Genomic DNA, 25,076 nt, shown 5'->3' on the forward strand with positions numbered 1-25,076 from the left:
TCTGAAGCAGCTTTTTGTTATAGATCCTAGTTGCTTTTAAGGAAGCTTTACTTAATTATTTTTACCAGAGTTCACTGTGCTATGATTAGAACAAGAAGATTTGGGAAAGTTTAACTTGGTATGGCAGAGATTCAAGCTGAGCAGAAAAAAATACTTGGTGAATAAAGAATGTACAGGATGCTCAGGAGTAAAGTCCAGCAGAAGCAGAAAAATAAAACAGGATGACTGTCTCTTCCACAGTTTACATTTTGGTTTTTATGCCGGAAATGCCTTGAGTGTATATTTAAGTAGTAGCAGAGAAAGACAGTAATGAACTGGCAATTTGACTTAACTTTTTTCTTAAATGAGTCTATCCTGTCTGTGGCATTCCTACTGTGTTTTTATCCAAATCTCTGAAGAAAATGTCTTTATTAATTTTAATATTTGATTGCAGGCTAACAATTTCAGAAGAGATTGGTGGTCAATTGAACTTGTACCCTGAGATATTTCTAAATGAAAGCCTTGTCAAATATTTTATTTTCCTTCTGTGTTCCAATATTTGAATTGTCATCTAGTGAAATGGCTTTTGTATGCTTGATTTACCAGTGTGGCTAAAATGAAGTTGGTTTTTACATTATTTGCACAATGGTTGTACTTGCAGAATTAATTCTAAAGTAAAAATCTTAAAGTAAGACCTTCATTTAAAGTAAAAAGTAAAAGTAAAAACCTTCATTTCAGGTTTGAAATCATGATCATCTAGTATTAATTGAAACTATTTGAATTATAAAATTAAATTTCAGGATAACTTTACATTTTATTTTTCTATTGAAAATGTCTTATTTTAGCTGGGTAGTTTGGACGTATCTTCATAAGTGAGAATAATGTGTACGTTTTACTTCAAAAGCACATGCAGTAGCACTTGTAATAGTAAAATGTAGTAAAATAATCAGGCAGTTGTGAATTTTGAGTAACTTTTAAAATATTTATCTTTAAATTTATGTAATTTAATTTTCATTAATGGTTTGTTGTGTTTAACAACTGGCCTGTAAATTGCTGAAAACTTAACAAGGGGTTTTCCCGAGCTGGTACAAGCTGGCTGCAGTGCATCACTGGGTGAATCCAGATACACAGTGTGCAGGAAAACCTAGGCTCAGAACCACCATATTGTCACTTTTGTTCACATCCCATTGATTGAAGCTAATATTGTGGCAGAGATCAAAGTGAATGGATGGGGAAGAGTACTTTAGAGGGAGGAGCTGCAGGGTCAGTTGACAAAGGGTATGGCCAGTGATTCAGTGATAACACATGGTTACTAGATGTCCAGTAATCATTCCATACCAGACAGTGTATCTCCATGCCCAGGACCACTGAAAAAAATATATCTGTATTATGTTAATTTAGTTTAATCCTGTCTCTGAAATGCTTAAATCATATTTCTTATGGAAGTGGCCTTGGATATAAATTCTAAGTTAGCAGATTTGCTTAAGATAGTAATCCTTTTCTTTTTTAAAGTATGTCTCATACAGTGTAACAGCTGTTATTCAGGAAAGATTTAGGGATTAAAAAAATGAAGTCTGAAATTCTGCTCTGTATTGTTGTGAGGCAGTGACAGGCAACCATAGCTGAGGATTTTTTTTTGTTTTGTTTTTTAAAGTAGGCTGTTCCTATATCATTTAGTATATTCTTTGATGCTAATATTTTCCCTCTAAAGACTTTTGTCTGATAGTAATGTTCATTTTTACTCTCCATTTATGTTTTGGCCCCGTGTGTCCCAAGTAACACAGCTATCTTCATAGAATTTGTCAAAATTCTTGTTTTGATGGCTGATTCACTTCTAATTTGGGGTAGCACCATTGATGAATTAATTAGATTTCATATATGTTATGTTGTTCAGTTTCTCAGTCCTATCTGACTCTTTACAACATGCCAGGCTTCCCTGTCCTTCACTATCTCCCGGAGTTTGCTGAAACTCATGTTCATTGAGTTGGTGATATCATCCAACCATTTCATCTTCTGTCATCCCCTTTTCCTCCTGCATCGGGGTCTTTTCCAATGAGTCATCTTTTCGCATCAGGTGGCCCAAGTATTGGAGCTTCAGCTTCAGAATCAGTCCTTCCGATGAATATTTGGGGTTGATTTCCTCTAGGATTGACTGATTTGATATCTTTGCTGTCCGAGGGACCAGCACCACAATTGAAAAGCGTCAGCTCTTTGGCATTCAGCCTTCTTTATGGTCCAACTCTCACATCCATACATGACTACTGGAAAAACCATAGCTTTGACTAGACGGACCTTTGTCAGCAAAGTGATGTCTCTGCTTTTGAATACGCTGTCTAGGTTTGTCATAGCTTTTCTTCTAACAACCAAGCATCTCTTAATTTTATGGGTGCAGTCACCCTCTACAGTGATTTTGGAACCCAAAGAAAATAAAGTCTGTCACTGTTTCCACTGTTTCCCCATCTATTTGCCGTGAAGTGATGGGACCAGATGCCATGATCTTAGTTTTTGGTATGTTGAGTTTTAAGCCAGCTTTTTCACTCTCCTCTTTCACTTTCATCAAGAGGCTCTTTAGTTCTTCTTCACTTTCTGCCATAAGGTTGGTGTCATCTGCATATCTGAGGTTATTGATAGTTCTCCCAGCAATCTTGATTCCAGCCCGAGTTTCATCTAGCCCAGCATTTTTCATGATGTACTATGCATATAAGTTAAATAAACAGAGTGACAATATACAGGTTGATGTATTCCTTTCCCAATTTGGAACCAGTCTGTTCTTCCATGACCAGTTCTAACTGTTGCTTCTTGAACTGCATACACGTTTCTCAGGAGGCAGGTAAGGTGGTCTGGTATTCCCATCTTTAAGTATTTTCTACAGTTTTTTGTGATCCATACAGTCAAAGTCTTTAGTATAGTCAAGGAAGCAGGTGTTTTTCTGGAATTCTCTTGCTTTTTCTGTGATCCAGTGGATGTTGGCAATTTGATCTCTCATTTCTCTGTCTTTTCTGTATCCAGCTTGTGCATCTGGAAGTTCTCAGTTCACATACTGCTGAAGACTAGCGTGAATGATTTTGAGCATGACCTTGATGGCATGTGAAATGAGTGCAATTGTGTGGTAGTTTGGACATTCTTTGGCATTGCCATTCTTTGGGATTGGAGTGAAAACTGACCTTTTCCAGTCCTGTGGCCACTGCTGAGTTTTCCAAACTTGCTGGCATATTGAGTGTAGCACTTTCACAGCATCATCTTATATATTATAGTAATGAATAAAGAATAGATTACTTTTATTCAAGACTAGAATGATTTTAAGAGGACTTTAAAATTGTGTTTGCTATTATCCCAGGTATAATTTTTTAAAAAACTTTATATAATGTACTTTTATTTTATAGATTGTATTTATATTATTATCTATTGCCGTGGACAAATTCCTCCAAAATTAGCAGCTATTATCTCCCAGCTTCTGGTGATCAGGAGTCTAGATATGGCTTAACTGCCTACCTTGGCCTCAAGGTTTGTCATAAGACTACAGCTAAAGTATCATAAGACTACAGTCAGTGCGTCAGCCAGGTCTGAAGTCTTGTCTGAGTCCTCATCTTGGAGACAGGCCACTTTCTAGTCACACGTGGACTTGGCAGGATTCATTTCCTGATGGCTGCTGGACTGAAGGTCTCAGTTTTGCACTAGATATTGGCCAGAGAACTTCCACAGTTCCTTGCTACATGGGATTTCGCCACAGGCTGAGCAAAACCAAAGTGACAGTCTTCCCATCACGTGGTAGAGAAGCAAGTCACTAGGTCCAGTCCACGTTTAAAGGGAAGGATGACACAAGGGCATGATTTTGAGGAAGAAGCAGTTGTTGGGTCTTTTCTAGTGGCTGCCTACCACAGTTACACTCTTGTATTTGGTGCCCTATAAAATTCCTGTTTTTCAGATTAGGAAGTGAGAGGTTGGAGAGGTTAAATTATTTGTTTCCAAGGCTCAGATGCTGGTATATAATGTAACTGGTTCTTCAGATTGGAATCTTCTCCATCCCAGAAGACCATTTGAAATGCTGAGGCCAAAGCAAATGCTTGGACATAAACTTGATGAAGGAGGTACTTGTACTGTATTACCCTCAGTGTGCTGGAAATGTAGTCAATATTCCATACACATGTGGAGGGATGGATGATGAAATGATCATGATAGTGTGCCTTTCTTAGCTGTTCCTGTTGCTCTGGTTTTCTTTGTGTTTATTTCCTTAACTGTAGACAAAAATACCATACCATATAGCAAACACATTTAAATACTTTTCAAGCTTGAAAAAGCTAATCCCCCAGCCTGGATTATTCATGCTGCTGCAACCTGTTTAAAGATCATTTCTCTCCACTAAAATAATGTAGCTAATTTATCAACAAAGCAGTTACAGTTCCATTTTGGCTTTATTTCAGAATGAGGTGTAGAGAACAATATGATAACTATCTACCAGTAGCCGTTTATGTCCCTAAGTACCCATGATGCCTAAGAAACAGAATTCAATCTCAAATGCAAGCTGAGAGATAATATAGTTTTTCTACTTTTTCTTTCTTTCTTTTTTTTTTAACAGTTCTTTGGTCATAGTGTTGAGTTGGCCAAAAAGTTCATTTGGGTTTTTCTGTTAACAGCTAATGGAAAAACTGAAGGAACTTTTTGGTCAACCTACTAGGTCTTAAGAGTCTTAGAAACATGCGAGGATATGGGCATTAACTTCTCTTTATTTTTACTTAAGGAAAACAAATTATCTGTTCTACTTGAGGCAAATACTCCTTTGTCTGCTTCTCTAAGTACCCGCCTTGAACATTTAAATTAGTGTGATTTTGAACTTTGCCTTGTTAACATGGATCCTGGTTTCAGGAGAGGCCAGCCATGTGGCTCTGTTGTTTTGCACATATTCTGGGAGGAGTTCACATAGGAGTCTATGGTGGTTCCCAGGGACAGAGCTGTGCTGGGTCCATGATAGATTCTCAGTGGTTCCTTCTTGGAATCAGCCTTGCTTAGCTCGTCTTAAGTGTTACCAGTTGGCAAACAGAGGTGGTTAGGTTCTGAAGGAGTTGCTGTGGAATAGCTGTCTTACCTGCTGTGAAGTCGGTAAGTCTCTCTAGGAGCTTCTTGAAAGAACTGGGGACCCAGAGGCAGTAATTGGCAGTCAGAGAAGATGCTGGAAGGGAACCTGAGAATAGAGACAGTGCTGCACGTGTGGGGGCCTTGCAATGACTGATTCAGAGAAGAGATGGAGCAGTGAGGGAAACGTTCAGAAGAAAAGGGTAGATAGAAAAAAACATTTAACTGTTGTTGAAGCGTTTTTTAGTACAAACTATGTTGCAAAGGCGGAAAGGAGGTTTAGAGGAAAGAGTAAGCACTGTGCCAATATACCTTTCTTTTCCTTTTATTGAAGTATAGTTGATTTTCTGTGTTTTACATTAGTTTCAAGTATGTAGCAAAGTGATTTAGTTACACATATATATTCTTCTTCAGATTCTTTTCCATTACAGGTTATTATAAGGTGTTGAATGTCATTCCCTGTGCTATACAGCAGATCCTTGTTTATTTGTTTTATAAATAGCAGTGCATCTCTGTTAATCCCAACTCCTAATTTATCATTCACTTCCCCTTTCCCTTTAGTTGCTTTCTATGTCTGAGTTGTTTCTGCTTTGTAAGTAAGTTCATTTGTATCATTTTTTAGATTCCACATGTGAGTGATATCATATCTGTCTTTGTCTGATTTCCTTCATTCAGCGTGATAATCTCTAGGTTCATCCATGTTGCTCCAAATGGCATTCTTCCTTTTTATTTTATTGCTGCATCGCATTCCAGTGTGTGTGTGTGTGTATCTCACATCTCTATACATTCACCTCTCGAGTACTTAGGTTGCTTCCACGTCTTGGCTCTTGTAAACAGTGCTATGAACTTGGAGTGCATGTATCTTTTCTAATTAGTTTTTAATCTTTTCTGGATATATTAAAAAGGTATATATGTATACCTGTTTTATAGAATAAAATGGGTTTCTTCAGAATTATGTTCAGGTGGTGATTTTTTTAGCATGAGACAAGATTCATGTGAGAGAAGAGAGGATCACACAAAATACAGAAATTCTGCATTGCTGGGATGTGATGTGTAGTGGCCAAGTGAATACATTGTGACCTCCCCCCCTTTTTTTAAAGGATTGTCTAAACAGATTCAGTTCTGCCAACTTACTTACATTGAGATTATGAGTTTTGATGAAACCTATAGAACGAGTTCCAGTTGTATTTGTTTTAATATTGATAGCTGACATTTGTTGAGTGCTTTACTGAACGCCAGGCATTAAGGAAACTTACGTTCATTACTTGATTGAACCTTTACTACAAACAGCAACACTGAGGCAGACGCTGCTTTTAGCCCATTGAATGAGCTCAGACATGTTGTGCTGTGACTAGAGTCTAGAACTTTGGTGCTAAATGCTTCGAAACTCACTTGAACGTTAGGATATTAATGCTTTTGTTAGAAGATTGCTGTGTTTTAAAAAACCATTTTAAATGTAGAATCATGGAACTTCCATGGAGGAATTAGGCTTCAGCATTTTGAAGCTGAGGGAGAGAAGTAGAAATGATTTACTCCAGTTACATAGCTGGATGGTGGCAGAGCTGGAGTGCAAACCCAGGTATTTGGCACCCAGTCAGTCGTAAAAGACAAAGAGCCCATTTTAGAAGGAGGAGTTGAATGGAAAGAACAGTTATCAGGATGTTAAGAGATGTCAATTTTAAGAGTGAACTGGCTGAAGACTAATAATCCCAGCGATGTGGGGTAGCCTTTGTTCCAAGTTTCTTCTTCAGGAAACCAGCCTAGGTGGGTCCAGCCTGCTCTGCAGCAAATGCTCAAACGTAGGAGCTCTGAGAAAAGGTAAAGAAAGCACCCTGAGAAGTTTTGCTCTCAAGGCGTTTACACCCCAGCTTGGGAAACAAGATGCATCACTTTGCTGTGATGCTGCACTTACTCATGTGTCGAAATGCAGTGTGAACTGCCTGCGTGTTATCATTTGCATGGTGGAAATGGGCTCATTAATATACAGGCCAACCCAGCTGAAGCATGGTAGTACCTGTCCTGAGTGCAAATGAGTGGCATGATTCAGAACTTTTACTGTGTGTGTATGTGTGTGTGTGTTTTCATCCACAAACCCTTAGTCCTTCTTTTGAATTTGGAAAATATTTTCAAAAATTAAACTCCTTAGTAACTTGATAGCTTTGAAAATTGAAGAGTGGCATGTGAAAGTTGGGGATGGCAGCGTGAAGGAGGTGAACCACGAGCCTGGTGATGAAGGAAGGGGCTCATACCACAGGGCAGAGGAGGTAGGCAAGGAGGTTTTGGGGGAGCTGGGAACTCTGCAGGGGGACTCTGTGAGGGCTGGGAACTTTCTGGTCTGTCTTAATGGGCCACTGCCCATCAAATACTGCTCAGGTGGTGGTTGTTGTTTTGGAATAACCTTGAAATGTGAAGGCTGTCTCTCCATTATCTTTCATGAGATTTATCTTCTCTAGCATATTTTCCTCAGAAATTGCCTGTTTGCTTGCTGATGAGGTTGGGAATGTTGTTAAATCCTATTCTATTAAATTCCACATTTAACCCTTTTCCATTTATTCAGTAATTGAAATGGCTTCCCTGGGTATGTTAACTCTGTTTAACAGTGGAAAATAAGCTTGTGCGTATCTCCCATCAGTCACAGGGTTATCTGGTCTTTTGTAATTGGGGAAGAGGAAGCCGTGAGGAATATTGATGAGAAAACAGTGTGGGTGGGACTCTCGATTCGATTAAAGAAACTCTGATAACCTCACTTGATTAGGTTCACTGGGTTTTCCATGTAATGGAGAGACGAATCTAAGATAGCTTGCTTTATTGGTTAAAAGAATGCTTTTTGCATTGCAAGTGCATCTTTTTGCTTCTGTGATTTGACTTTATGGAAAAAAAAATGCCTATCTGTTTTAAAGTACTCTGAAGTGTTAGGTTCACATATGTTTTATAAATGTTCACATATGTTAAATGAAATGTTTTCCTTCTCTAGTGTCTTGGAAAGGCAAAATGCCATTTTATACCTGTGAGACATAATTCTTGGGTATATAATGCAGGTAAGTTCAAATATTGGTTATATCGGTTTCATTTTTCTCAAGCAAAATTGAGTTTTGAGAGCCCATATATCTTACTTTGCCCAGTAGTATCCAATATCTTTCTTTCTTATATTCATTTACTTTTACAGTTGTGGAGTAGATGTTGTTCACCATATTTCTGGTAAGATTCAGTAGAGGTAAGAAGTTACCTGAAAAATGTTTATTCCAGAGGTTTTTAAAATTATTTCTGCTTTCTAGACTTATTGATGATCAACTGCATAAAACTGATCTGTCTTTTCCTTCTCTTAATGACTGAATTTATTCACTGTTCATTGTTGTTCAGGTTTTTGGATGTCCAGACTGAATCAATAGCCTATCTAGTTTACTGGGTGACAAGCACAGATAAAAATTATCATTGTTTTAACAGAGGACACTACCTTATCACCAAGGAGAATATCTTCAGAGTTTTTAATAGTTAAGCAATCTGCAATATGATGACAGTTGGAAAACACCCAGAGACCCTTTAAAACTCCAATTGTATCCTCGTAAAAGGACTGCTGCTGCTGCTAAGTCACTTCAGCCGTGTCCGACTGTGTGCAACCCCATAGACGGCAGCCCACCAGGCTCCCCCGTCCTTGGGATTCTCCAGGCAAGAACACTGGAGTGGGTTGCCATTTCCTTCTCCAATGCATCAAAGTGAAAAGTGAAAGTGAAGTCGCTCAGTCGTGTCTGACCCTCAGCGACCCCATGGACCACAGCCTACCAGGCTCCTCTGTCCATGGGATTTTCCAGGCAAGAGTACTGGAGTGGGGTGCCAGCATAAAAGGACACTACCCTAATATTGCGTGGAGAAGAAATTGCATATTCTCTGTTAATGTTCTGATATTCCATCCTGCATCTCCCCCCAATTCAGTGGCAATAGTTTTCTTCAGCATCTTATAACAAAGTGAAATCGGTATCTGTAATATAATTCCCCCTATATGTTTCCAGTTAATCGAATTGTGCTTTTGTAAATGTATCATCCTGATTGAAAGATGTGTGTGTGTGAATCCTATCAGCAAGGGAAGTTTAATTTCCATTCAGTTTGAGTTCTGCTTGTTTCTATATGTCTGTCTTCCTACTTTGCTGCCTATCATTTTCCTTGTTAACCATGACGATGACCGGAAAATGTGCTTTGGTTACTGATGGGTGTGTGGGGATATTTAGCTCTGGTCAAATGTGGTAAACCATGGAAACAGTTAAAGGAAACCTGCCTATGCAGGAGATGGCGGAGCTGAAAATAACAGAGGGAGGTAAAAAGCGAAGCTTGCTTTCTAAAATCCTCTCTAGCGCTCCTGTGTGGAGGAATATGTGTGTGTTGAACCGATCAAGAAGGACTATATACAAATTTAGTGTCCACAGGTAAACATTCATTTTCTGGATACTAGTAAACTTTGGACTATCAGTTTGCCTTTTTCAGTGTAAGCTGCTACTCGCTGCTTCAGAACAGCAGATCCCCTCTGAAGAGAAGCACTAATTGGAATGTGTGTGGTATGGAAAGAGAGCCGAGGAATAGATGGACACAGGCTACATTATTCCACGTTTTCAATTTACATCATGAAAACACATAGATTAAGTTGGTTTTTAGGGACAATTGTGAACATGCCCTTGATTCTCCAGCTGAACATTGAGGTTGGCCTGTCTAGCCTGAAAAGGAATGCATTTCCGTCATAGAGAAAACAAAATGTCACAGAAACCAGACTGTTTCCAACCAAGTTGTATGAAAGCTAAACTGTTAATTGTAGAATGGTTGTGGGTTCCTCCCCTCCCCCGCCCTCTTTCCTTTTAAATCAATATCAAATTAAACCCAGGCATGTGGGATTGTTAAGGCAACATGGCATACAGTCTTGCCAGAAAACACTGAGGGCTTCCCTGGTGACTCAGTGGTAAAGAGTCCACCTGCCAGTGTAGGAGACATGGTTTTGTTTCCTGGTCTGGAAAGATCCCACGTGCTGCAGAGCAGCTGGGCCCCTGTGCCACAACTATTGAGCCTGTGTTCTAGAGCCCGTGCGCCACGACTATTGAGCCTGTGTGCCATGACTATTGAGCCTGGGATCTAGAGCCCGTGTGCCACTGTTGAGCCTGGGTTCTAGAGCCCGTGCGCCACTGTTGAGCCTGGGTTCTAGAGCCCGTGCGCCACTGTTGAGCCTGGGTTCTAGAGCTCGGGAGCCACAGCTACTGAGCCCATGTGCCCCAACTACTGAAGCCCACGTGCGAGCCCATGTGCTGCAACAAGAGAAGCCATCACAGTGAGAACGCCTGTGCACCCCGACTGGAGAGGAAGCCCTGCTTGCTGGAATTAGAGAAAAGCCCATGCAGCAACTAAGACCCAGCACAACCAAAAGTAAATAAATAAAGTTTTAAGAAAAGGAAACACTAAGAAGAGAACCAGTAACCCATAGTTTGAACTTGTAGAGAAAGTGAAGTGGGATTTTTGTAAGGAAGCATTGTGAGCCTATACGGTGTGGTAGGCAAAGGCCTAGTCTTTGAGGCCAGACACTGTGTCTTCTCTGGGTCAGTGATTCGGTGACATGCGCATGCTCCTTAGGAGCCAGACAGCATGCTCTGGCTTGGCAGGAGAGTGGCAGCAAATAAGAAATTTTATCCTCACAGCAGCCTGCAGGGTTGGTGGGAGAGTAGTTACTGTCTGGAAGTAGCTGGGCTGGGACTTAATCTTGAGTCCTCATATTTCCAGTGTTATCTCTGATACATGACATCGCCACACAGTCTCCACCTCATCTAGGTGCTGTCTCTTCGTCAGACAGTCTCTGGGCAAACAAACACTCAAGTGCTTTTCAAATGTAAGATGGCCTTTGATATGCAGGTTTAAAAGATACCTAGGCCAAAAGGTGAACAAAACAACTCTCTTTTCCTTTAAAACTTCCATCTAAAGTCAGCTTAGCCCTATGTACATCCTGTAAGTCACAACTTAAATTTTGATGCATTTCCCCATGATACTGGCAATGTAAATGCCATCATGTATTCATTGAATCATTCAGTCATTCAGGGAACTTTGATTATTCGTACATGGGTTTTATGACTCCTAGGGATGCAAAGATGAAGAGAGTGGAGTCTTGGTGAGCAGTTTACAGCCAAATAAGAAATATCAGATGTACAAAGAGACAGTCATCCTGCTGTGGAGAGCATGCCGATGGAGAGGTGGGAGTGTGGAGGACTGAGGGGATAGCCGTTGCAGAGGGATGGTTCTGAGTCTCTAAGGGTCGGTAGTGGATTGCTGGCTGAGAAGGTGGTGGAAGGACTCCTTGGCATTTGGCGGAGTGCTAGTGAGGACAGGGATGGGGTTCACCACTGAGCATTGCCCAGGGTTCAGGAGTCACTGTGAAATGTGGTGTTTATAAGCAGTAGCCTCTCTTCTCCAAAACCAGAGGCTATGAGTTTGTATAGGCTCCCATCATCTCCAGCCTCCAATGACCAAGACCTATTTAAAGAACGTCAGTGAGTGTTTAGTAAAACTTCATTGTTTTGTCTAAAAAACACAAAATACGTTGTCTGCATAACTCAAAATTTGAGATAAATACAGTAAGGCTGGTCTGACTTGCTGACTGTGGTGTAGGAAACATTGTTCTCATGTCGCAAGTCAATGGTTTTGGGCAAACTTTGGGGAGGGATATTAGTGTTTGAGATTCAACTGTTTTTTTGATGGTAGCAATTATTTTTGAAATATTCTTTATATACAAATAATTATCTTAATTATCAAGATAAAACAGAGAAAATTCAATTCTATAATTCAGACATTCATTAGTGGTGCTTAAATTTCCCAACCCCTATGCAAATTTTTTAAGTTAATTTTATTTAATAAAGGAATGTGCCTTCTTAAAGTTTAATTTCTGTTAGCAGCAGACAACAATTAGTCTCTTAATGCCATTGCCTTGCTTAAAATGGGGAAAATCAGATATTAGTATGTAGTTTGTTTTCAGTTTTATACATGTGTCAAGTTCAGTTTAGGCAAAGTAGTGCCAGAAGCTATCATTTCATTTCCTGCCGTCTTCTAGTCCCCATTAGTATCTGTGTCAGTGAGGATTCAAATCTGCAGCACGAAACGCAACCTGGAAACAGTGGCTTTGACCTAGTGAGAGGTTCTGTTTTCAGCGAAGGAAGAACTCTGGTAGGCAGTCCCTAGGTGGTGTGGTAGCCCCTCTGTTGCCTCGGGGATCTGGGTGTTTCTTCCCCTGTTGTGTAAGCCAGCCTTGGAGTGTGCGTGTCCCCTCATGGTCTTCAGACGGCTTCTGTGCTTCTGGTATATCTACTTTCCAGCAGAACAAAGGGAATCGGTAAAGTGCATTCTCCCGCTGTGTGCCTGACCAGTATCTCCCCTAACCACGTTTTAATTTTAGGTAGGCAGATTGCTATTTGGAAACCAACTTGGACTCTGCTAGTGAGAAAGAACGAGAAAAGGATACTTGATAGACAACTATCGTGTATGAGCTTTCCAGGTGGCTCAGATGGTAATGAATCCACATGCAATGCAGGAGTACTAGGTTTGATTCCTGGATCGGGAAGATCTCTTGGAGAAGTGAATGACAGCCCACTTCAGTACTCTTGCCTGAAAAATCCCATGGACAGAGGAGCCTGGCAGGCTACAGTCCATGGGGTCACAGAGTTGCTGAGTGATTAAGCATGCATGCATAGTGTATGTCACCATACCCAATATAAGGATCTTCAGGTATGCCTGGTTAGAGTTTGGGTTCTTCATGCATTTGCCCCATCACTTTGAAGATGGAATTAATATTCACTCCAGCTAGGGATGAACTGAAGAAAAAAAAGCCAAAGTAGACACCTGTACTGGCCACTAATAAATTGAGAAATAGGCTACACAAAGAATTTCTTAATATTTTTAACTGAAGGATGTATTCTCAAATATTGAGCAAGAGGGAGTACCAAGAGTCAATTTTAGGTCCACCTAAGTTTTTATTTTGGAAGACTCAGCAGAATGTAATACTAATCTTTTATATAATCTTGGTTTTTCCCCCTCTAAAATAATGCTTTTCAGATGCTAACCAAACCAAAAGGGAGCCGTGCAACAGAGGTGGTATTTTATTGATGGTGGTAGTAACCAAAACAAGTCGGTTTGCCTTAGACCGTGTCCGGTGTGCAGGGTACTAGTCAACCCTTCAGTTTGTTTGTTTGTTTGCCTGCTGCATGAGCTCTTGACATGGATCAGACCGTGTTCTCGGCTCCTGGGATATAACCGTGAAGAACAAAGGAAGAAACCTCTGCCCTCATAGAACTTCCAGTCTAGCATATTTAGTGAGCTCTTCATAACAATTGGGATTATTAAGGAAAAACACTCTTTGGAATATCATTGCCCTTCCATTTTGTTTTTCTATCTTTGAAACTTTTGTTGACTGAAATGTGATGGTTGATTAATTAAGCCATCGTCTTCCATTTCAGAGAGAGCATACACAAGCAATCAAAAATCATGAGCAGAAAAATTTCTTTGGAGTCTGTCATATCATTTCATTTTAAGCTCTTCATTTCACATTTCCATCATGTAAAGTACCTTAATTACAGAATTCTTTTCTTTTCCTAATTAAATATTGTAATATGGTCAAGGATTTTTGTTCTTTAGGCACTTCTTAATGTGTTCAAGAGCACTTAATATTCTGAACTTTGGGCGTGTAAACAGTTTATTTTAAAATTAAAGGGACAGTGGCATTTTAAGAGAGCTATAGTCAAGTAATTAGCACGCTGAGCTTGCTGGATGCCTTTTATTGCTTCCATCTGTTTAAAGATAATGAAAAGAAACTGAGGGAAAAAATCTAGGAGACTAAAAATCATTAGCTGCAGGATGTGCTTTTAAAAGGGAAATATTTGGTCTCTCTATTTATGCAGTTACAAATTCTTTAGCAATTTTGATATTTCATTGCTGAAGTTAGTATTGGTACTTGTGCTGTGTGCTGCTTTGGTTGTTGTGCATTTTCTAGTATTGAACATAGAAAGTCATAAATCCTTAAAAAAGATACCCTTTTTAGGAATGGTCTTCATCTGTTCATAGAAGTCTGACAGGTACAAAGCGATCCATTAACTTGGTTCTTCATTATTCATCATTACTCTCTTCATTGGTTGAGTACCTACCACCTGCAAGGCCCTGATTTCACAGCAGTAACAAAACAGATAAATTCCTGCTCTCGTAGAGCTTGAAATCTAGAAAAGAGAGGCAATTAGAACTAGTAAAACATATGCATGCTCGTGCTTAGTTGTTCAGTCACGTCCAACTCTGTGCGACCCCATGGACTGTATGGTAGTCTGCTAGGCTCCTCTGTCCATGGAATTCTCTAGGCAAGAATACTGGAGTGGGTTACCATTTCCTTCTCCAGGGGATCTCCCCAACCCAGGGTTTGAACCTAGAATCTCTTGCATCTCCTGCATTGACAGGCGGATTCTTACCATGTACCACCTGGGAAGTCCGTGGGAATAAAACACACAATTAATGCTAAATAGTGAAAACTTCTGTGGCGAAAAATAAAGTTAGGGTAAAGGGAAGAAGTGATGGGAGGGGTTATTTATGTATTTAATCAGTTAATTGTGTGACTGCTCCTTGAGAAGGTGATTTATTTGAATGAAGACCTAAGGGAAGTGAGGGAGTTACTTCTTCCGTAGCTGTCAGGGGGTAGAATGTTGAAGACAGAGGGAACCAAAGCGCCAGGTCCTGAAAGAAGGGGTGTCTGCCTTCTGACCTGCTGTGGTTGAAGTGGAGTGAGCAAGTGACAGAAGCGGATGTGCTCAGAGAGATCGCCGGGAAGAGCACAGAGGGGCTTAAGCACCATTTGGAGAACTCTGCTTCTTATGCTGCTTGAGAAGAGAGGCCAGAGGAAGGCTTTGAAGAAAGGAGTGAATGATACTTCGTAAGTCTTCAAGCCAAGATCATGCTGGCTCTTGCGTTGATAGATTGTGGGAAACTGAGGGAGGAGCAGGAAGTGCCCAGCTGGGAAGCCGAGGCAGTAATGCACAGGGTGGTGCATGGGCCAGGCTGCTGGTGTTGGCAGAAGCAAAGGTATTGAGAAGTGGCTGCATCCTAGGTTTAGAAGGTAGACCCAAGGATTGACTAACGGACTTGGATATGGGGTGTAAGGCAGACAGGAGATAATGGTGACTTCATAGTTTCTGATCCAAAGAACAAAATTATAATTGCCATGTCTGAAGAGCTGGAAGATTGCTAGAAGAGGGGATAAAAATAAAGTTTGGTTTTGGACATGTTAACTTTGATGATATGTTTATGAGATTGTCAAGTACAGATATTCAGCAGGCAATAGAGATAAGAATTTGAATTTGAGGGGAGAGATTAGGGCTAAAAATACCAATTTGGAGTAATAACCATAAAGGAGGTGTTTAAACACAGGGGCTGGATGAGGTCATGAAGGAGATCAGTGTGGAAGAGGAGAGAATAAGAAGGAAAAGTTAAGACCTGTCCAAGAAAAAAATGGAAACTGACTCGTGGGAAATGGAGAAAATGAATACAAACTCTAAAATAATGTTCAGTATGTCAAGGAATTAAAAAATGAGATGAAGAATTTTGTCAGAACTAGAAATTAGAAAAGCAAGTGGAAATAGTGTAACCAGAAAATAATAAAAATAATGAACTTAATGAATGGGTTTAATGGAAGATTAAGCGCCATTGAAAAGTTAGTTAATCAAGTATATTCTTACCATGTGATCAAGCAGTTATACTCCTTGGTATTTATAGAAAGGAGTTAAAAACTTATATTTGCACAAAGACCTGTATATAGATGTTTATAGCAGCTTTATTTGTAATTTACCAAACTTGGAAGCAACCAAAATGCCTTTTAGTATATAATGGATAAATAAGCTGTGGTATATCCAGAATGTGGACTATTATTCAGCATTAAAAAGAAATGAGCTATCAATCTATGAAATGACACAGAGAAGCCTTAAATGCATATCACTAACTGAAAGAAGTCAGTGTTAAAATGTTACATTCTGTATGATTCCAGCTAAGACAGAAGTTTGGAGTCAGTAAAAAGGCCAGTGGCAGGAGAAATAATAGGTGAAGCACAGGCTTTTTAGGGCAGTGAAAATACTGTGTATGATACCGGTGATGAATGTTGTTGTTTAGTCGCTAAGTCGTGTCTGACTATTTTGTGACTCCCTGGACTGTAAAGGCTCCTCTGTTCATGGGATTTCCCAGGCAAGAATACTTGAGTGGTTTGCCATTTCCTTCTGCAGGGGATCTTCCTGACCCAGGGACTGAACCCATATTTCCTGCATTGGCAGGCAGATTCTTTACTGCTGAGTCACCGGAGAAGCCCATAGTCATAGAGACATGTCATTAAATGTGCATTTGCCTAAACCCATAGACGCTTCCTCGGTGGCTCAGTGGTAAAGAATCCGCCTGCAGCGTAAGAACTGCAGGAGATGCGGGTTTGATCCGTGGGTCAGGAAGATCCCTGGAGGACGAACTGGCAACCCAGTGCAGTGTTCTTGCCTGGGAAATCCCATTGACAGAGGAGCCTGGCGGGCTACAGTCCACAGGGTTGCAAAGAGTTGAACACGACTGAGAGACTAAGCACAGCGCACACAGAAGGTATAACACCAAAACTGAACCATAGTATAAATCATGGACTTTGGTGCTTGTGATGCAGTCAATGAAGGTTCACTGATGGTAACAGATGTACCACTTCAGTGAGGGATGTTGATAATGGGGGAGGCTATCCATGAGCAGGGGCAGGGTTATGTGGGAGTCTCTATACCTTCCTCTCAATTTTCCTGGAAACCTAAAACTGCTCTGAAATGCAAGGGTAGGGCCAGCCTTATGCAGAATTTTAAAGAAGTTAAAATCATATAAAAATCTTCAGACTGCAGCAGAGAAGAGAACTGAAGAGCTACATGAGGTCTGGTAGAAAGGTTTAATGTACAAGTCACTGGGGTCCAAAAACAAAAGGGAGAGTACAAAACAGCAATATTGGAAGAGATTGTGGCTGAGAATTTTTCAAAACTGATGAAAGCAGAATGGGAGAAGCATTTCTGGATAAATGTAGATAATTCTTTTGAAGAGTTTTGTGTCAAGGGGAACAGGGAAAATAGGTGATGGCTATATCAATCCTGGGTGTTCACTGGAAGGACTGATGCTAAAGCTGAAACTGCAATACTTTGGCCACCTCATGCGACGAGTTGACTCACTGGAAAAGACTCTGATGCTGGGAAAGGTTGGGGGCGGGAGGAGAAGGGGACGACAGAGAATGAGATGGCTGGATGGCCTCACCGACTCTGTGGACATGAGTTTGAGTGAACTCCAGGAGTTGGTGATAGATAGGGAGGCCTGGCGTGCTGTGATTCATGGGGTCGCAGAGAGTCGGACACGACTGAGCGACTGAAATGAACTGAACTGAACTGAATAGGGCACGGGGAGAAGCAAGGGTTTGGGGGCTTCATTTTAGATATTGTAACATGTTTATATGTTGGTAGGAATGATCCAGAAGACAGTGGGTAGAGAAAAGTGGGGACCACTGCTTGTACTACATCCTTCAGTAGGTAACATTGACTAGGATCCAATGGCAAGGGAATTACCAGCATGTCAGCATAGCTGCCTCCAAGTTCCTGTTTGGCTTTAAATGGTGTTGATAGGAAAGTAGATCAGCTATCACAATATTTCTTAGAAAGCAAAAAAGTGTTTGAAATTGTGTAATTCTCAGCATCATTGACCTGTTTAGTGGTAATAGCATATTTAAGCAGAACCCTTCTCTTGTCTCACTCTGCGATCCACCTAAGCCCCCACTCCCCAAGTCATATTGGATATGGAGGCCTCTGCGTGGGACCTCTGGGGTTGTTCTTTAGTGGGAATATTTCCACTTCAGAGTTCTTATGAGAGCTGACTTGGGTAGGAGACAGCTGAGGTCTGAGTTCTATTTTCTTCACTTATTAGATGGGAAAATTGGATAAGTTATTTAACCTGTTGGAGCCTCAGTTTCCTTGTGGGTAAAATGTGGTGGGATGGTTATTGTGAGTGTTGAATGAGTTAGTACACCTCCCTAGAGTAGTGTCTAGCACATAGGAAATAGTAAATGTTTCTTGCTATCATCTCTGATTCAGGGAAAACCTGTTGGAAGAATAGTTCTCATTGATTGTAAAAGGTTTATTCAGTTCAGTTTAGTCACTCAGTCGTGTCCGACTCTGCGACCCCATGAATCACAGCATGCCAGGCCTCCCTGTCCATCACTAACTCCCGGAGTTCACTCAAACTCATGTCATCGAGTCGGTCTCTTTAAAAAAATACCCATAGCTGGGCTTTAATCCCTTGAAGTTCTAATTTAATTGGCCTAGGGTCAAGTCCCTAGACCATCAGTACTTTGTAAATCATTAGTACTTTGTTTAAAGACAAAAATAGTTCAATTACTCCTATTTGTAGCCAGGGTTGTACTTGCCCTAGGTTTTTGATTCTGTCATTCAGCATCCCCTGCCCTCAAGAAACTTTGTACTAGGCTTCAGTTTGCCAAGACCATGTTTACAAATGTGCTTTGGGTTGAGCCTTCAAAATTTGACTTGTATTTTTTATTCTGGGAGACTTTGAAATGTCTCTGAGGGTAATGATGTTTATCTCTACAAACCCCTAACCAGCTAGAAAAAGTATGTATGCTTCTCGTTCCCCATGTCATATCTGGTAATCTCTGTTCTGCTGTATGCTTCCCTTATATGGAACTTTGTACTCTGGGAGAAATTGCACAAATCACACCAAATGAATTGTGCAGCATACCAAAAATAAAATGGAGTATTCATTCCTGCACGTTTGCTTTTTATGTGACTTAGAATGTACAGCCTTTGGGACAGTTGTTATCACATTGACTCCATTATGGCAAAGAAAGCTAATTTAGTGGTGAAATTGGCTGGAGTGTCTCCCCTAATAGAAATAAACATGAAACCACTTTAGTGTCTCTTCTTTTCAAGGACTGCTGTTTTTCCATAAAAGTTACAAGCCTGAAGATTGATACAGAAACCCCGGCGACTCATGTGGCTGTGACTTTATCATTTAAAATTTTATTTCTCCATAAATTAATAAAATTGAGAAATGTGAGGCCATTTTAAAAATGCAAATGAAATTTAGGAATAAATTTTGGGCATAGCTAGTAAGGTAGCCAGATGAGTAAAGAGATATTTATAATAAAATGTAGCAAATGCTCCTTTTTAAGAATAGGGGTAAGAATAGGTGCTGGGGTGCAAGCAGGCACTTAGCAGGGCAATTCACCAGCGTCTTGAAGGGTCGGGGGAAACAACCCAGGGGAAAATGCAGCGTCTACAGTGAAAGCAGGAGGCTGAGTAGGAGGAGCCAGATGTGAAGAGGAGGGGGTGGGGGTTCAGTTCAGTTCAGTCGCTCAGTCGTGTCCGACTCTCCGCAACCCCATGAATCACAGCACGCCAGGCCTCCCTGTCCATCACCAACTCCCGGAGTTCACTCAAACTCATGTCCACAGAGTCGGTGATGCCATCCAGCCACCTCATTCTCTGTCGTCCCCTTCTCCTCCCGCCCCCAACCTTTCCCAGCATCAGAGTCTTTTCCAGTGAGTCAACTCGTCGCATGAGGTGGCCAAAGTATTGCAGTTTCAGCTTTAGCATCAGTCCTTCCAATAACACCCAGGATCGATCTCCTTTAGAATGGACTGGTTGGATCTCCTTGTAGTCCAAGGGACTCTCAAGAGTCTTCTCCAGCACCACAGTTCAAAAGCATCAATTCTTTGGCGCTCAGCTTTCTTCACAGTCCAACTCTCATATCCATACATGACCACAGGAAAAACCATAGCCTTGACTAGACGGACCTTGGTTGGCAAAGTAATGTCTCTGCTTTTTAATATGCTATCTAGGTTGGTCATAACTTTCCTTCCAAGGAGTAAGCATCTTTTAATTTCATGGCTACAATCAGCATCCGCAGTGATTTTGGAGCCCAAAAAATAAAGTCTGACACTGTTTTCACTGTTTTTCCATCTATTTCCCATGAAATGATGGGACCAGATGCCATGATCTTTGTTTTCTGAATGTTGAGCTTCAAGCCAACCTTTTCACTCTCCTCTTTCACTTTCATCAGGAGGCTTTTGAGTTCCTCTTCACTTTCTGCCATAAGGGTAGTGTCATCTGCATATCTGAGGTTATTGATATTTCTCCCAGAAATCTTGATTCCAGCTTGTGCTTCTTCCAGCCCAGTGTTCCTCATGATGTACTCTGCATATAAGTTAAATAAGCAAGGTGACAATATACAGCCTTGACGCACTCCTTTTCCTATTTGGGTGGGGGTTATTGAATGGTAAATAACATGGGGTATTTATGCTTACTAAGTAAAAGTATAATAATAGCATCCTTTGTACTCGCAAAAATGAATTATTTGGGGCATCACCGACTTTGTGGACATGAGTTTGAGTGAACTCCGGGAGTTGGTGATGGACAGGGAGGCCTGGCGTGCTGTGATTCATGGGGTCGCAGAGAGTCGGACATGACTGAGCGACTGAACTGAACTGATGTATATAGTTCCTCTACCTGTGGTTAAGCTTTATACCAAGGATTGACACAAGAAAATGTAGAGGCATTTAACTCATTAGATTCTCTTCTTTCAAATGGCTTATTGTTCATACCTAGATAATTAGTCCTTGTAAAATAGAGGATTGTCCTAAATAATACTACTGTAATATTATCACCAATGCCTTGTTCTTCAGGGTGTGTGTGGGGAGGGTTGGGATTTCTTGTTTTATATTTTTCATTCTTTTTCATGAAATCTATTCCCATATTAGGATATATGATAATCTTACCATGTTTTTGTTGGCCCTTGTACCCTCTTCTTCTTTTCATTTTTAAAAATCATCTGTGGGCTGAGCTAGACTGCCAAATGCTTTTGGCAGCCTTATGCAGTTCAGTGAACCCCCAGTTGCTGCTGTTCTTGGTGTTGAGTTGCTAAGTCGTGCCTGACTCTTTGCAACCCCCATGGACTGTAGCCCTCCATGCTCCTCTGTCCATAGGATTTCCCAGGTAAGAATACAGGAGTGGGTAGCCATTTCCTTCTCCAGGGAGTCTTCCCCACCCAAGGACTGAACCTGTGTCTCCTGCTTGGCAGGTGGATTCTTCACCACTGTGCCACCTGGAAGCCCAACCCCCTTTTAGCATCCTTCAGTTCATGGTTTATTTCAAGTTGTCACCTCGTTAGTCTTTGTTGATGTTGATTGCCCACCCCACCATTTATCATCATAAATGAATTTTGTTCTGTTCTTCATTTTGCTGCCCACAAACTGAAATCTTGGTAACACTGTTTGCCTGATGCTTTTGGTCTCTGGAATGCTGCTGCTAAAAGCATCTCCAAGAAATGATTGAGTTTTTGTTCTCCAGCAAATGGGAGTTGATTTGGTATTTACATTGTCAAAATGCAATTTGTTTTCATCTATTTATCATAATTTGAAAGTGTTAAGGACCAGCTTCACTATCTATCAGTAGTAAGACTGACTTTTAAAAGGAGTGCATTTTAGAGTTTGTCGTAATAGTTGATAACTTAATTTTTTCCTCATGCATTGAACTTTGGATTAATTTATTGAGTCACTTACTGTTCGCTCTATATTAAGGAAAAACATCCACTTGAATTCCAACAGGAGAAAGTAGTTCTCTGGGGTTAATAAGTTAGCCCATGGCTTTGCACTGATTGCCAGACTACTCAGAGTGCAATCAAAGTTGGGTGAATTTGGAACAATTTGATTTTGTGATGATCACAATTTGAGATGCAAAGGAAGAACTAGAGTTATAATTTTTATCTTTAGCTTTATATTCTGTAATTAGATATGAATACCCATGGTCAGAAAGCTTAAGTAGTTAAATCTAATTTTAAGTTGATTTTATATACAGTTTTCATCCCCTCAGAGTCTCCATTACAGCCCTTCTGAGTATTAGCTTCACCTCTACTTAATTACTTGCTTTGACATTTTAGTTCTTTTGCTTGTAGCAAGTGCATGAGATGTTTGAAATCCAGTCTCCAAGCTTTGCTCCCACCTTTTTAGAAAGGATTTGAAAGATGGCTTTTTTGACTTAGTATGGTAATTTGTACCTATTTAAGAAAGGACTTGAGCTGATATGGGGAGGTCCTGAAGGTGGGGGGTGGGCGGTAATCTTAGGAGTAGCTGAGCAGCTTTACCCCCAATCCTAGTGAGATCCCCAAAGAGGGTCAGTTTCCTTCTCTGTAAAATGGGACAGCAATAGTACACACCCCACAAGGTGATTGTGAGATCGAAATGTGAATTCAAGTAAAGTTGTTATCATTGTGCCTGGCACATAGAAGTGCAGCTATGTTCACTATTACTGGTTTTGTATAATTTTGTTTCAGAGAATCTTCAGGACATAAGACTTACTGTCTCAAGAAAACTGTCCACACTTGCAAGATACGATTTGCTTAATAATCAGAGGTAGTAGAAGAGAGAAGCTGAGGGGTAGGAGGAAACCTGGCCTTGGCTGAATTTGATCTCCAGCTGCTGGTTGCTTGGAGACCAGGCGCAGTGGGAATTAACTGTTATTGCAGGCAGAGGAGGAATCCTGTGCAGGAGAAATTTGAAAGCTACCCTTGATGGGAAAAGTCGGAAAGTGCCTTAAGTTCTAAGAATAAGACCTTCGTGGCTATCGCGAGAACGAGCCGTCCATGATACAAGTTCCTTTTTTAAAATCTCAGTCTAGTGTCTGTATAAGAATTCAATTCAAGGATAACTGTAGAATCAACATGAGAGAATTTGCCTTTCACCCAGCATTTATTCTATCCCAGGCTTAGGTTTCAGAGAAGCTAGTTGTAGAGAGATACAAGGGAGATGCTCTCAAATAATCTCTAGCTCAGGATGCTCTGGGGCTAGGGTGCTTCTTGTATCCTGGCCATCTAGAAAGATGCTCTGTTTCTATAGAAAAGATGCCGCTGATGGGGAGAGGCTGGGGTACCACTTCTGCTTTAGTGAAAATGAGCAGAGATGATGGGTGTGGTGATGAGTCCCTGACTTCAGAGAGCTCGGTTTCTTTGTGAGACTTGCAGGGCTAAAGCTGCCTGGGGTTGTTTGGGTGAGATGGGTGTGGGGAATGAGGGCTCTGGGAGGGAGCTGGTGAGGATCCTACACACACAGGATTGTAGACTGCTGCAGCCCTGGGATATTTTTTTCCCCTGAACTCAGCAGTGGTGGGGCGGGGGTGGGGAACGGAGGTCAGGAGAGCAGAACAGAGCCAGGGTTGGCAGCACACTGGGCTTAGAAGACAGACAGGCAAGGAGAGTGTGCACTTGATCCTGTGAGCTGCAGAGGGGGTGTGAAGCGATTACCCACAGCACCCGGAGTAGAGAGAGGAGATCGCTGAGGGCCTGGGGAGCTCTGCCAGTGCCTAGGGGAACTGTTTCTGGAATGAGTGAGCTAGTTCAACAGGGAGCATAGGGGAAGGAATTAGACTTTTGGCCTGGGTCACTTGGCGTCAGCATTTGAAGAGACTGACATTTGAGTTGCACCTTGAATGAAGAATTGATGTTTGCCAGGAGAAAAGGGGACAAAGGCAGAGTCGGAGGACAAAGCTTATCTCCCAAGTGTGAACGTCTGCCCAGCGTTCAGCGAGTAGGGGAAAGTGACAGGACATGAGCCTGGGAAGCCAGGTTACTGCTGGGATGTGCAGGGCTTTGTAAAGCCCTGTTAGGGTTTGCTGGTTTACCCTGCAGAATTGGGGTGATTCCCAGTGAAGGTGTGGCAATTAACCTTGTGCCCTACGTGGTTATAATTTCTGTGAGGCTATTACAGAAGCTGACAGTTGTGTGTGTCCTGATCGTATTCAAAAGGAAGTATAAGAACAAATGCTCCAAGGTCAAATATAAACACCTCTTGAAATTACTGTTACTTGGAATTAGTCATAGCTCTGTAGATTCTGCTCTGGTGTGTCTGCTTGGTTGTTTGTGGGTCTCAGTATTAGGAAACATGTAACTCAAATATTTTAACTTTCAAAGTACTCATTTGAAATAATTTGCCACTACCTAGTCTTTGATTTACTTTTCTTCTGGTTGATCTATTTTTCTAGTGTGTGTGGGCTAAGTCGCTTCAGTCGTGTCCGATTCTGTGGGACCCTGTGGACTGTAGCCCACCAGGCTTCTCTGTCCATGGGATTCTCCAGGCAAGAATACTGGAGTGGGCTGCCATGCCCTCCTCCAGGGAATCCTCCCAACCCAGGGATTGAACCTGCGTCTCTCGCGTCTCCTGCATTGGCAGAGGATTCTTTACCACTAGTGCTACCTGGAAAGCCCTAGTTTTTCCAGAGTTTATTACAAATCAGGATCCTGGAAGCCACTAAATTGTGTCATCTGATGAATGTGAGTTGTATTTTGGATAAAATACGCTAATTTTCCAGGAGGTTTTGCCTGGAGAAATTCTGAGAAAAATAACTTTTAAGATTTTCTTTTCACTGAGGATTGCAGGGAGTGTGCACACAACAGCAGAACTGTTTTGTGCTGACTGCTTTATAAGAACAGCACAGAGTCCATTCCAAAGGAGGTAGAAGGCTATGTTTAGGAAGTCCATTAGAGAAGTAAACATGAATTTTTTGCTCTTTTGTAATCAAAAAGGTGAGATAAAGGTGAACATTTTTGAACGAACTAAAAACATTACTCATGTATTGCATTGCTGCACGGTTTCTGTATTTTTTTCATTGCTGCTCTATCAGTTAGGAATGCATTTAGCTGAAACTCAACTAATAGTGGCTTCCCAATATGGATGTTGTGTAACTTAACAATCTGAAAATAGGTGGTCTAGGGCTGCTCAAGGATGTTGTTAAGAATGGAGACCCTGTCTTTCCATTCCACCATCTTGGGGGCATGACTTTTATCCCTTGCCTCACTCTTGGCATTGTTTTTATATTCAGTGGAGGCAAAGGCGTTGGTGGTGGGAAGGGAAGGGCTAAGAGCAAAAGAGGCCTGCCAGCTCAGGCTACCCGTTGGTAGAAATTTTTCCCCGAGATGGATCTAGCAATTTC

At 41.1% G+C, this 25,076-nt stretch overlaps 1 protein-coding gene across 8 annotated transcripts in view; it reads left to right on the forward strand.

Annotated features, from left to right (window-relative positions):
- MAST4 (microtubule associated serine/threonine kinase family member 4) overlaps positions 1–25,076 on the forward strand; it is a 642,435-nt gene that overhangs the window by 61,345 nt on the left and 556,014 nt on the right. The gene's annotated exons all lie outside the window — the stretch shown is intronic.

Source organism: Moschus berezovskii, chromosome 18, assembly GCF_049115385.1.
Source record: "Moschus berezovskii isolate FMDL1 chromosome 18, NW_MosBer_1.0, whole genome shotgun sequence".
In the NCBI taxonomy this organism is placed as follows: domain Eukaryota; kingdom Metazoa; phylum Chordata; class Mammalia; order Artiodactyla; family Moschidae; genus Moschus; species Moschus berezovskii.